Raw genomic sequence first — 14,020 nt, 5'->3', positions numbered from 1 at the left:
AAAAAAATTCTCTAGAATTCTTACCAGCCTTAGAAATTCTTCTTGAATACCTTATGCAAAATTCACAAACATCACCATATGATAACTGAAAAACATCACCTTTTCCGATTAGATTTAAGAGTTCTAAAAATTCATCTTTGATTCCTTTGAGTAGGAGTGTTTTTAAGATCTCTTTTTTCAAATACTTATGCTTTGATTTTTGAAGGTTGTATTGAAATTGCTCTACATAGTCCTCCAAGCTTTCATCTTCCCCTTGTATCATATAGAAAATATTTTCATTGGATTTGCAATAGTCTTGGTACTTCTTCAAGAATATGTTCTTCATGTCCTCCCATGTTTGGATGCAGTTCCCACCTAGGCTCATGAACCATCGGAGAGCTACTCATTTTAGAGTAAGGGGAAACACTTTCAACCTTTGATCATTAGTACAATAATCATATCCTCTACAAAGTATTTCGAACTCAAAAAAGAATGTATCTGGATCTTCATTTGTCAAGCCATGAAAATTTGGTAGTGAAGATGGGGGAATTATGTGCATTTTTGTCACTCCTCCTAGATCTTTGATAGGGAATTCAAAAGTATAAATGTGAGCTATTTCTTACCATAATAGAAGATGCTTTTCATGTGTTTCTTCGAGGCTCCTTCTTCAAATGTTCCCGTCAATCGGTTAGTGAAATGGGTGGTGCTTACATCACCACTTGAGTGAAATCATGAGTTTTGTTTTTTCAAAATTTCTGTTTTTTCTTAGTCATTCACACAGAAATTCAAACATTTATTTCTACCCTAAGTTCTTTAACAATCCTGTTGGAAAGCGGGCAAGGGAACTGGACTTTTACATGCTCCATACGCAGGTTCTTACCTTCCATTTTTAATACCCAATTCTCTCCTAACAGCCACTCATCAGATGCACACTACTCCTTAGAAATGGCTACACTCTCCCTAGCAACGGTGCCAAAATGTTGAGTCATAAAAGGTGTCTTTTTAACTCTTAGTTATCTTCACATTAATTTTCAACCCATGGACAATTTTTTATTTCAAGAGTGTACTCAGTCTAAGGCAGTCACTTACTTAAGAGTAATGTTTTGCAGTGTAGTGCTTAAAATGCAAAAGTAAATGAATGCTTGAAATAAAATCTACTTACAATTAAAAAAAAACTTAACGCTCTGAAACTTAAATCATTCACTTAAACTACAACAATTTATCAATCAAGGATGCAGTAGTGATAACTCTTTCCTCTGTCAACTGATATAAATGAAATCAAACATAAACAGGATCCACAATCTGAGAACTTAGACAGCTATAGTCAATGTTCTTTATAGTTGTTGATCTTTCAATCCACACTAAAGCAAATAACTGGAAATGGCAATTCAATTGGAAATGCTTACTAAAACACACTTGCTGCAATATCAATTAAAAGATGAAATCAAATCCTTGTAGAAAAGAACAGTGACTAAGTCTATTGAAAAACTGAACAGCAAAGCTTAACTTTAGCGGAAATGAATTGAATAGCAAAGTTAATCTTACATAAATGAAATATTAATGGAAAGGAACAATAATACTAAATTATTGAAGATGAACAGCAATGCTAAATGGAAATGAACCGCAAAGATAAATGAACAGCAATACTAAATGGAAATGAATAGCACTACGAAATTAATAGAAATGAGCAGCAATACTAAATAAGAAGCAACTTGTAATGCACGACAGAATCTGAAGTGAACAGTGAAGCTTTATAACTAAAATGAATAGCATAACAATTTAAGTTGTAATGAATAATAATCTTGTTATGATGGAAGAAAATAGCAACGCGATCCAATTGTGATTTCATGCACGAAACAATTTCAGGAAAATGTACAAGAACATGAAGTTAGAAAGCAATGCAACTCAAAAACAATGAAAATCAAATCAAACCATCACACGACTGGAACTGTAAAATAATGGTACAGGTAGCAAGTGGATCCACCAGGGTCGGCCCCTTAGCCGCCAGTGAAGCACCGCCAAACTTACTCTAGTATCAAATAATAGAACAACAACTCTTTTATTTATTAATCATCAAACTGTGAAATCAATACAATAGCAAAAGCCATGAGAATTACAATGGTAATGCAACAGTCCCCTTTTCCTCCTATCCTATCCTATCCTATTTCTAATAATCCCTAACTTAATCTCTCATAATCTATCCCATCATGAATCATGAATCTATAATTCCCCTTCTCTAATCTTTGTTATGATTTAAATACACAGAGAGAAAAGAGAAGTTACAACTGTGATGATTACAAAATGATTCTCGTTGCAAAATTGGATTGTTTACAACAAATTGATCAACAACATCATCTCTGAGATATCTTTCCATCAGCATTCAACAGGAATAGGTTGAGTTTGATATTGCAGCTGAGATAATTTGGAAAACGGCCACACAGCGAATCTGAGAAAAATGTCTTCAGAGAACCTTTTGTTTCTCTTAGTACGTACCGAATTTGGGAAAATAGCTCAAAACAAAACTAATTTGATCCGTTCTGGACGGAACCCATGTTTCATATTTTCTAGATTCTTCTCCATTTTCCCAAAATGTCAAATGCAAAATTGTCACTTCTTATTCTAGTGAATTTCTGAGTTGGCACATTTAATGATCAAATCTTCAATCTGGAAAATATCTTTGGAGACTAAAATGGTTAACAAATTTATTAATAAACCATCATTGGTAAAAACATGCATAATAATCAATTTATTAAAAATAAAAAAGAAGAAATAATATTTATCCATAAGAGCATAAATAATTATAAAATAGAATTATATGATAAATTATAATAAATGACGCGATGAAGAATGGTAGAAATGGTGGAATAAGCATTCAAAAGTGATAATAATAATAAAGACATATGAAGAGCCCAACAATAATGATGATGATTAATGCTCCTTAAAATAAATATCTTCTATCAGATCTAAAGATAAGAGATTACTTAAGATACTTTAAAATTTTATTTCTATAATTAAAAAGAAGAGAAAGAAGCATTCCTAAATCACTATAGATTAAGGAGTTAAGAAGGTTGGCATTAAGACAAATGTTATGGAAATGAGATTTCAGTAAGACTAGGGTAATTCATGACAAATGTTATGGAAATGAGATTAAGAGTGGGGCAATCCAAGAGAAAGTATTAGTATTAGTTTCACTTAAAACCTGAGAAAGTATTAGTATGATTTTCACTTAAAAGCTTATGAATATTAATAAGTATTAGTATTAGTTTCACTTAAAAGCTTATGAATATTAATTTTTAAGCCAAGAAATATTCATTTTTTCCTTAGCAATAATCAAAACTATTAGAAAATAATAAAATATTTACACTTTTAGTGAAAAGTAAATATTTGATTTACTCAGTCAACTGTGGGTTGTGTGGAAGTCAATTATGGGTTGTGTGGAAGCCCCGTGGAAATTTAAAGTTTATTTTGATTTTATTTAGAATTTGGTTATTGGCATCCAAAGAATTTAAGGAAAAAGTCACTAAGTGAAAGTTTTCATTTACCAGAAAGTGGGGACAGTACTCCCACCCATAGAGATTAAGATAAATTATCTCAATTGGGAAATGGTTAGGAGGGGAGGAAACATGCATGAGGCATCTGGGGAAGACTTGAAAATGTTGATTCCTTATCACTGTTGGAGAAAGGGCTCGATGCTGCCATTCATGTATTCTTGAGCTAGATTATAGACCAGTGGAAACCCTGAGACAAACTGGGAAGTTTATAAGTTCCAGGCAACAGACCTTGCTAGGTCACTGTCCAGGTCAATGTGCAGAGACAAACTGGGAAGTCTATAAGTTCCAGGCTAAGGCTTGAGAACAGACCTTGCTAGGTCACTGTCCATAGTTGTTCTAAAAATGAAAATTGGCTCTGTCCATATTTGTTCTGGAAATGAATTGGACGAGAGAGTAAATTCTGTAATTACTGCGGAAAGAGTAAATTCTGTGAAGCTATTGAATGGAAATTACACATTTGGCTAATAGAAGGGAATGGTAATTCCTTTTTGTAATACAAGAGTATTGAGTTCTCTGCATAGTTTTTGTGATGAGTCACAGTATTATCTCGGTGTATTAGAGTAGTTTTAAATAATGATTGTAAAAGGATCTACATGCTAAACAAAAATCTGAAATAATGAGCAGACATCATTTAGAAATATATTACGGAAGAAGGTCTAACCGTGTTGGTATAATTAACTATATTATGAACCCGATTAGTTCCCAGGGCATTCGTTTAGTACTGGCAGTTGAAAAGCAATTCTAAGTCTATCTTTACAACTCTATAAACTAAAACAAGTCCATCTATATCCTGAATCTTTAGAGTTGATAGTAACTACAAAAATGATTGAATAATTATACTACAACAAGGGTTGTGTACACAACAGAGTATGCACAAATAACCAAAATCTATCCTTGGTTCAGAGGAAAACAGTAAACTTGTGCTCACTACAAACAAGCAAATAACCATCGAGTTATACAGTGATAGATGGATGAATAATCTGTAGCATGCTAGCATTTAGTAGTTTGTAAGAAAGTTTTGGAAACTACTACCAATACAAGAAATACATATCCATCATAGAAGAGTTGACTTTATCAACCACTGAACAATTACAAAGAAATTACTGTGTGCATAAAAAAAAAAAGAGGAATTGAGACCAACGCAATTTGTTGTCATTCCAAACCCTAGAGAGATTAGGGTAGAATCAAAGATATTAATTAACGACTGTATTAAGTGTACCATTACTTGGCACATAGCAGAAAATAAATTCATTATTCCTTTTTCTGAAGCAACTCGTATTGTTAATACAATTCTAGAGGATAACCCTTCACATGAGGGAATTTATGGACAATAGAATGATAGCCATGTGAGATTATTTACAACTTCTAAGCATTAAAACACTATATGAGCTCTAAAGCTCGAAAACTTATGCCTTCAGCTCCAAAATGGTAGTTGGCCAAGAGAACTGCCAAGGAGAACTTGAAAGGAAAAGTCTTGGGAGTAAAAACTTTTTCTAGACGAGTAAACTCCAAAACTTAAGAAATAAATAACTTAACATCACCAACAGTCGCATCATAACTTTAACTAGTAATCAACAAAGAAAATCCAACTATTAAAATTAATATAGAATTATGGCTTGCACGAGGATTTAATACAACAAATTGGGAGCAGGAGGAAGCAATTACCTTTAAAGGGTTTCCTCTGTTGGAAAATGTAACTCCTACTTTTCTCAGTTGTGATTCTTACTAAGTAAAGGAGTCTGTTCCTAGTAGTTAGGATCTATTTCCTACATTGGTGTGTGGTTGAGATATTCTCTCAACCAACAGCTTGTGTGTGCATGTATATGTGTAATTACATTTGATTAATGAAACAATTGACATCGTTAGATTTTATCATGGTATCGAAGCCTTGAGGGCCAGCTCCTCTTGGGCTTGGCCCATCTTGGCCTGAGGGAAATAAGAGAATATATTTTGTTTTAATTTTTTTGAGTTTGTTTGTCATATTCGTAATTAGAGAAATGCTCACGTGAAACGTTTGTTGTATACGGGCAATCGTTGATCTTAGATCTAATGCGCATCGAGGAGAGACACGACCATACGGAGAAGACTCATTGTGGTGTGGTTAGTGGATCTACTGGTAACTTCCGCCTCGGTTGGCAGTTGTGTGTTGGTGAGCCGCAAAGGTGTTGTGCCTTGTTCGTGGTGACAGCTGCATGGAGGTTGCCGCTAGAGCGAGGGATCTGCTATTGAGAGTCCCACTCTCACATCAAATCGGTGATGGTGTCTTGTTTGCAGCGAAGGCATTGGATACTCGTGTGACCTGTGGCTACTCGGAGGGAGCTGGCCGAGCAGTGGCGCAGTGGTGGCTGTAGTGTGGCCCTTTGTGGCTCAAGCGAAGGATCCCGTGGTCAAGGAGCTCGCCGTGGCAGTTGATCTCTCTACGTGTTGTGGAGAAGAGACGACTCATTGAGCGTTGGGAGCGTCAAGAGCTGAAGTCTCGTTTGAACCTTGATACGAATCTATTGAATTGAGATTGTGTACAATCGCTCCTGTGCGAGTGGATTGACTAGAGATCATGTGGAGGTGTGCCAAGTTGAAGCTGCTGAGAGTTGTTGTGGTCAGCAGAGCCAATTGCTGGAGGAGATAGCATTGTCGTTGGTGCATTGGTGGAGGCCAAAAGGGCATTGCTGCGTGAGGGTGTTTGTTACCCATTGCTGCAACAGGCACCCGTTGTTGCATGCTGTCTACATGGTGGAGTCTACGCTAAATTGAAGGAGCTTGTAGTGGAGGCGAGAGCAGCGTCGAAGCAGCAGGCACAAGGCTGCCTCCTCCAACCCCCAATCTACTCGAAACAGAGGAGGGCGATTTATAAAACGGAGTGATTTCTCTTTGGCACAGATCGATGGCTCTACCCACGGTGACGGAGGTGCATGTTGGTGTTTTGAGTGATCTGCGATTTGGAGGCAAAGCGTTTGCAACATATGTGCAGGCAAAAAAAAAGGATAGTGAAATAATTAACAAGTTTACTTCATAAATCCACGCTAGATTGTACTTAGATAGCCTGCTTGTTCCACCCAATTCCAGCATTCCCCATTCTGTTCAATGACGGAGATCCAATGACAGAGCTGCAAATTTTCATTGGGGGCACTGAATTCCTGGAAAAAACTGCAATGGATATGCATGGTGTGTGTACCTCCCATATCAAAAAACAGGGCTCGAAGACATGGTCACATGGAGATGGGTGTTTAGTTCACTTAGAGAAGGAGCTTATTGGGTCATGTTTTAGGATTTTCCAGGAGAAGAAATCATGGAACTCTGTTGTGAGAATTTCACCGCATTATCGTTCATCTACAAGCCTAAACACAGATTTTGAGAGCTCATTTTCTTATATGTTAAACCCACTTTTGTAGTGACTGTAATGGTGTGTTGTTGTGTGAGCAATGCTACTGTGTGGTTGGTGCAACAGTGGAGCTTGGAGGTATGAATAGGGGAGGATGCATTTGGATTGAGATTGATCATGGGAATTGCTTGTTGAAAAGCTCAATCATTGTTCGTGAGCTCTATATCTAAGGTGCTTCTGTACCGCCTTGGACACAATCTCCAATGCTATTATGTTTAGGTGCTAAGTATGGTGTTGAGTGAAGAAGCCTAGAACCGAATAGTGAAAGAAGCCATAAGCTTAATGGGCTATGTTGAATTGGAGTTGTTGAAGGGTTTGATTGTTTTGAATTCCAATTTAAATGTAAGTGTTTAGAAATTGTTATGTCATTATTGTAAATGTGGTTAAAAATTGGATGTTTTGTGACAATTAGTCTGGCCAACTATTGTCACGAGTTTGAATCTATGTTGGAATTGGCCATTCCAACAATAGACAAATTTATTTGCAGGAATGATTAACCATGGGATATGATGAAGACATGACAGTGAAGATGGAATTAGAGGAGTCGCATCAAAGATTGGAAGATGATGAACAATCAAGTTTGTGCGAATTAGTGTGAGTTTGTGGAACATATGCATGATGTATTATGAGTCACACATTGTAATTATAGAAAATATACATGTCATATATTGCTTTGTAATGGTTAGGTTGTGGTCTTGAAATGTTGTATGTACCTGTTGTAAGACCTAGAGAGGCATGCATACCCTTTATTATGTGTTCCATCTGTAAGAGAGTTTTAACACCCTGGAAGAGTGTGTCATGCGGGATGGATACACTTGGGAGAGCCATATTGGTTTTAAACTCTCTGAGGTGAAATTTTATATTTAGGGGGAGTTCATCAAGAAGTTAGATGAACCATGTATGTGAAGGACTTCCTAGTGGCGGTTGCAGTGGTTGGGAACCCATGCATTCTAGTTGATGGTTGTTCCTTTATATGAACATCGACAATTGCATGAACAAGGTACAAGGTCTAATTACGAGACTGGACCAGATGCAGATTTTGCAAATTGATATTCAGACAAGTAGTCATTTAGGGGGAATGTTGGAAAATGTAACTCCTACTTGTCTCAGTTGTGATTCTTACTAAGTAAAGGAGTTTGTTCCTAGTAGTTAGGATCTATTTCATACATTGGTGTGTGGTTGAGATATTCTCTCAACCAACAGATTGTGTGTGCATGTATATATGTAATTGCATTTGATTAATGAAACAATTGACATCGTTAGATTTTATCATCCTACTAGCAACCAAGAAGATGTCGCATTAAACAAAAAAGGGTTTTATTGATATTAACGCAAACAACTCTGAGGTGGGTACTTGCAATTGATCAGAACATGATTTATCTTTCTCTTTTAGATGAGAGAGAAAATTTAACCCTACAATTACCTTAATCTCTGGAGCTTGAAGAACCTAATTCTTAAGACGTCCTTGGGGGATACCAGTCCAGATAGGATGTATTGGTCCTGAATGACAGAAACAAGGAAGTTACAGGTAAACCCACATAGACAAAAAAAGGGCAAACCTTGAATTTAAAAAAAAAAATTACAATAGACACTGGTGTGAATGATATACTGGTTAGTATTGTAAAAGAAAATTTCGGGAAAAAATAATTTGACCTTTTAACTTAGTCTCGGATGGATAAGGTAGAATACCTTTCTCCGCGTGGGTAACTGAGAACATAAGGCATGTTCTCTAGAAGGCTAACAGTCGTGCTTTATCGGTAAGCAATTAGGCCATAACCTTGGACAGTAACCCAACTCCCCCAAAATATAACCTCAAACAGTAACCCAACTCTGCCAAAATATAATGTACACAAATATATATATATATATACTCATTACTAATAAAACTCTAATGAAGAGACTAAATAGGAACATTTACCTTGGTATCCTGGAACCCTAATTGGCCAAGTATGGATCCAAGTATTTCGAGTAGAGAACTTAAAATTCTATTATGGTCTTGAATCTGGATTAAATCACAGATTGCACAATCAGTTACAGATGGGGGAGAATGCCAAAAGGCAGGGATTTTATGGAAAAGTTTAGGGTTAGAACCAATTGTAGAGCATCACCTCTGAAACTCTGATTGAGGTCCATAGAGGACTGTGAGGCATGCCATTATCCCCATAACTACGCTCTGCTATTATCCACCATCAGATCAACCCTCAACATCCACGATCGTTGATCTAGGTAGAGTGATTGGATAATATTTTCAAATCCACAATGGTGTGGAGTGCACATATGTGTAATCTAGAAGTTTTGATGATGAATAGGTGCAACATTTAGAGGGTAATGTAAACAATGAAATCCCAAATGTATACAAGAGAACTTGGCTAGAGGATATGTGTGAACATTCATTGTAACCTAACCATTGAGTGACAAATGTGACCATGTGGATAAGCATGCTCAAGAAGGTTGACCATGCCATTTAACACATCAGCTTTCTTTTAAAAATAATCTAATTAAAATTTACAAGTGAGAAATTAATGTTACGTATCACATGAAATATTAGCTTCACAAAGGACTGATGTTGTGAAGATTGTTATATTGAGAAGAAAATAATTTTGTCAATTAAGTATTATATCCCACAATATGTGTGAAAAGTTATTGAGTATAATTACAACTCAGGAATCCTCTGGTAGACCAAGTTAAGGTCCAGTGGGACAAGTATAGCCCTCGATTGGCTACTTGGAAAGATACAGAAATCATATGTCAAAAATACTCCAACTTGTGTCAATTTTGAATAACTTTAAGCCATATTTTGTATATAGTTACTTTACTTTAAATCAAATACTCAAAACCATTTTTGAAAAGATCACATATAAATGTGAATTTTTATGTTACTGAAATATGATATATGTTATCTGTTTAATTCCACTGGTACATGGATACCAAGATGAAATATGTTATTTAAATTAACCTTACTGAGTTATGAATACCAAGATGAAGTTCAATATTTGATTAACCTTGTTATAAAATCTAAATCCTGAATTATGATATGAATTAAGATATTATAAATTTTGCTTCATTTATGCATATTGATATGATTAATGAGATAGAAATAAAAGAATGATTACAATTTCAATATGAAAGTCAATAACATGAGGAAGACATGACCAAGTATGTTATATTGTAGATAACAACATGTATGAGCTATACAGAAACTGTTTATTTTATAAATATTGATGCATATGTTATAATATATGGACAAGTGTTTACATTGCAGGTTACCAAAATGGCCATGTGATGACAAAAACTTTAGTACAATTAAGGCTCAATGAGGTTCCATGAGAGAGCATTGACTCAGGTCCCACTACGAGGGGTGGAAGTATTGCCCACAGTTTATCGTCCAAAACCTGGAGTCATGGGAGGACAATGCGAATCACGCTCCCATAGATGTGTGATGATGATTGTCAGATGCTTACTGGGTAATCAGGTTGATATAATCGACGTTGATACCCTTGAGAGCCTATGAATGGTTAGTCAATATAGCTGACGACATGGCACACTCTAGTAGAGGACGAATAGGATGGAAGCGGAAGAGATTAGGAAGGATAGGATGATTCTAGAATATCTAGGAAACCAACCGGGGCAGAACATGAAAATTATAAAGGAATTTAGACTTCTGTGATCCATAACATTGTTTAGATAATCTTCGGCAAAATCACATAACCAATCTTTTGTCGACGCGTTTCGAACCAACCAGTGTGGTTCATCGTCAGGACAAGTTGAAGAACCAATCCGGCTTAGCGTGATTAAATAGAGTGTGCAGAGACTCCAATAGCGTGATGAAAATTATAGTTGTAAAATCTTAAAATATTTAAGAAAAAAAAAAATTAAGTACCCATATAAAACGAATTCAATCTTGAAATATAAAGACTTATATACTCACATTAAATCACTAATATATTTTAGAAACCCTAACTTTGGGATGAAGTTTTTGGAATGAGGGATGTATGTAATGACCCACCTATAAATAAAATACGAGTATTAGCATACATACGAGACCTCCATACAATAGCTACGTATGCATGGACCCACATGTATCGCACTATATATAAGCTAGTTACTACAAGAGGAGATATAAATTAAAGTAATGAATTAATACCTCACCAGAGTATTATATATATGATAAATCTTTAAAATCAATTGAAAATGTTAATTTTAATTTACAAATTAAAATTTAAAATTAATAAATTAATAATATAAATTAAATAAATCAAATTAATTCATTAAAATAATAAATAAACTTTATTAAATCAAATCTATGTATCCAAATAAAATCAATGAAATCAAATGAGATTTGATTTCATAAAGTTACACATAACAAAATATTGATACGGAGATGGGAGGAAGGCGGTGGATGGGGAATTAAAAGGAAGAAGGAAAAGAAAGAAAAAAGAGAAGGAAAAACAGAGAACAATTTTAACACAGAAATACAGACACTCTTGAGTCTTGATTGTACTGGAGCTTTTGGGCACAGGGGATCAGGTTGCTTTGATTGGAAAGCATTCTGAGAATGTGTACCCAGGTTGTACCTAGTTCAGCAGGGTGGTTTTGGCCGTTTTGGTAACGTAGTCAGGACAAGAATTGCAGTTAAGACAAAATTACGACAAAACAATTGCAGTAGAGCTCCATAGCAGAGCAAACAGGTTGATATTCATTAGTTAAATTACTTAAATTCTGTATTAAATTACATATTTTGATATTTGAATTTAAGGTCCTTACATTTGATGTCACAAGTGGTATCAGAGCTGAATTTTTCAACACTACGCCTGTTTAAGGGCAAAAGAAGTAAAAAAAAAAACAAACAAACAAACAAAAAAACAAACTTGCCCTATAGGAGCCATGGGAGAAGTAAATGAAATATGTTTACTTGGAACAAATTTCTATATTGTAAAACTAGGGCAATGAGAAGAGAAGAACTCTGTCCTGACTATAATGAAAAAAATTTCATTATTTAAGTTTAAGTACCCTTACATACAAGAATTGAATATAAGTTGTGTGCCTAGGAAAACAAACAACTCTTTGGACAACTTAAGTATTAATACATGCTAATTGGAAAATCATGTCTAGTGACTGTGGGATAACGTGTAAAGAATGAATTTTTGGTTTGTAACAAAAGGAAGTTTATCAATAACTGAGTAGAAGATGAGTATAAAGGAATAGCAAATAAGTAATAAAAGAATCGGTTTCCTATGGATAGTGTTCGGAACTAAAGTATACTATGAAAATTGTTAATATTGAAGCTATTGTGCGACCTATATGTTGTAAAATATTTTGATTAGAAAAATAGGTTACTATTGACGTGGGGGATTCTTGAGCTGGTTGGTCAATGGAATTTTAACTGAAGCCTATGGGCTTAGTTTGAGAACCCCAAACTAAGTTTGGCGCGATCACACAATGTTTGGGAGTGGATTGTGTAAGTCATTATTCTGAATTGTCCTGCATGTGAAGTTGACTCAGGGGGAGACTTAGTGGTGTGACTAGTCTTATAGGTTCCTTTCCCCTGTGAATGCATATAATAAAGTTTGATACAATAATACTTCGTTGGTATAAATCAGTTCAGATTTTATGGCTTATGAAAATAAATAGTAGGCGAATTAATCAACCTTCTATTGAAAATCCTCTTCATAAGGGAAATCACAAAAACACCGGTCACAACAGTGGAATAAATGGTGTAAAATGAAAAGAAAAAAAATGAAAAATTGACCATTGTTCAACTTTACCATATAATATGTACATGTTAATAAAATTAACAGATAATAGGTGAATTAATCAGCCTTCTATGGAAAATGCTCTTCATAAGGGAAATCACAAAAACATTGGTTACAACAGTGGAATAAATGGTGCAAAATGAACAAAAAAAAAAAAAAAAAAAATTGACCGTTGTTCAACTTTACCATATAATATGTACATGTTAATAAAATTAATGGATAATATTTATATTTAAGTCCCAGCTTGTGTCAGTTGAGCACATTTAAGGATAACATTTGATATGTTAATAATACACCTTAGGTATTAATAAGTCCAATGCAATCATACTGACTGATATAGATTTCATGGTTGATGGAATGAAGTTCAAAATGATAAAGGAGCCACTGAACTTTTTCACTAAAAAGTCTCTTCAAAAGAAAAATGGTTAGTACAAACCATCAGCATGGAGGATCATAATAGTCAAGTGACTACAAGTGGTAGTAGAATTGTTGGATAAGACACCTAATCAAGGACCAATCAACTGGATATAGTTTGAGACAGATATGATGGAAGAAAATCAATCTCGAAAATAATAAGTAAATAATATAATTGAAATCTTTAAATAGGAAAGGGTGTTGTCATTGTATCTAGGATACTCCCTGACACCAAATAGACATGTAAGCACATCAGAATAGTGTTGTTGATATCCATGAGAGAGATCCGTGTTACATCAAAATGTAACAGGTGGAAATGAGTAAGACTCAAGTTGAGAATACGAAACTTACTAAAAAGTACAATGGCCCTAAGCATGGGAAATAAATCCATAAGGTTTTGAAATTTTGTACCTTGTGAACACAGAGGGATCCGAGTTAAAAACTCAGAATATTAAATCCTAGAAGGATATGCTAAATGATCTATTCAATAACCACCTCGCAATTGAAAAGGCCAAGAATGATTGAAAATAAGACGATAACATCATTTTGATTAACTAAAAAAACTAATAATTATTGATATGGTATCTAAAGATTTGAGATAAATAGACGTACATAAGTAAGTGCACACTAAATCTCACGCGCAATTTAGTAGAGATGCAAGAAAGCTCTATTTATATATAAATAAATATATATATATATATATATATAAACAAGATAAAATGAGATGGTTGTAATTATGATGGGAATTCTTTGCTAGGCCCTTGCTGCTTCAATCCCTTTTCCTTAAAGTTTTGACCAATACCATAATCTAAAAAGGACAACATAAGAATATATATACATGCATATATGTGTCTGAAATACACACCTCAACTAATGGGTATATTAAATATATATAAGATTCCATTTTCTTAATATGCCTCGATAAATAGGTGGTGAATTCTTGA

Source organism: Pinus tabuliformis, chromosome 8, assembly GCF_031772625.1.
Source record: "Pinus tabuliformis cultivar Carrire ecotype Pingquan chromosome 8, CPIR1, whole genome shotgun sequence".
NCBI classification, from domain to species: domain Eukaryota; kingdom Viridiplantae; phylum Streptophyta; class Pinopsida; order Pinales; family Pinaceae; genus Pinus; species Pinus tabuliformis.
The sequence above is the reverse complement of the archived record's forward strand: the minus strand, read 5'-3'. Positions refer to the sequence as shown.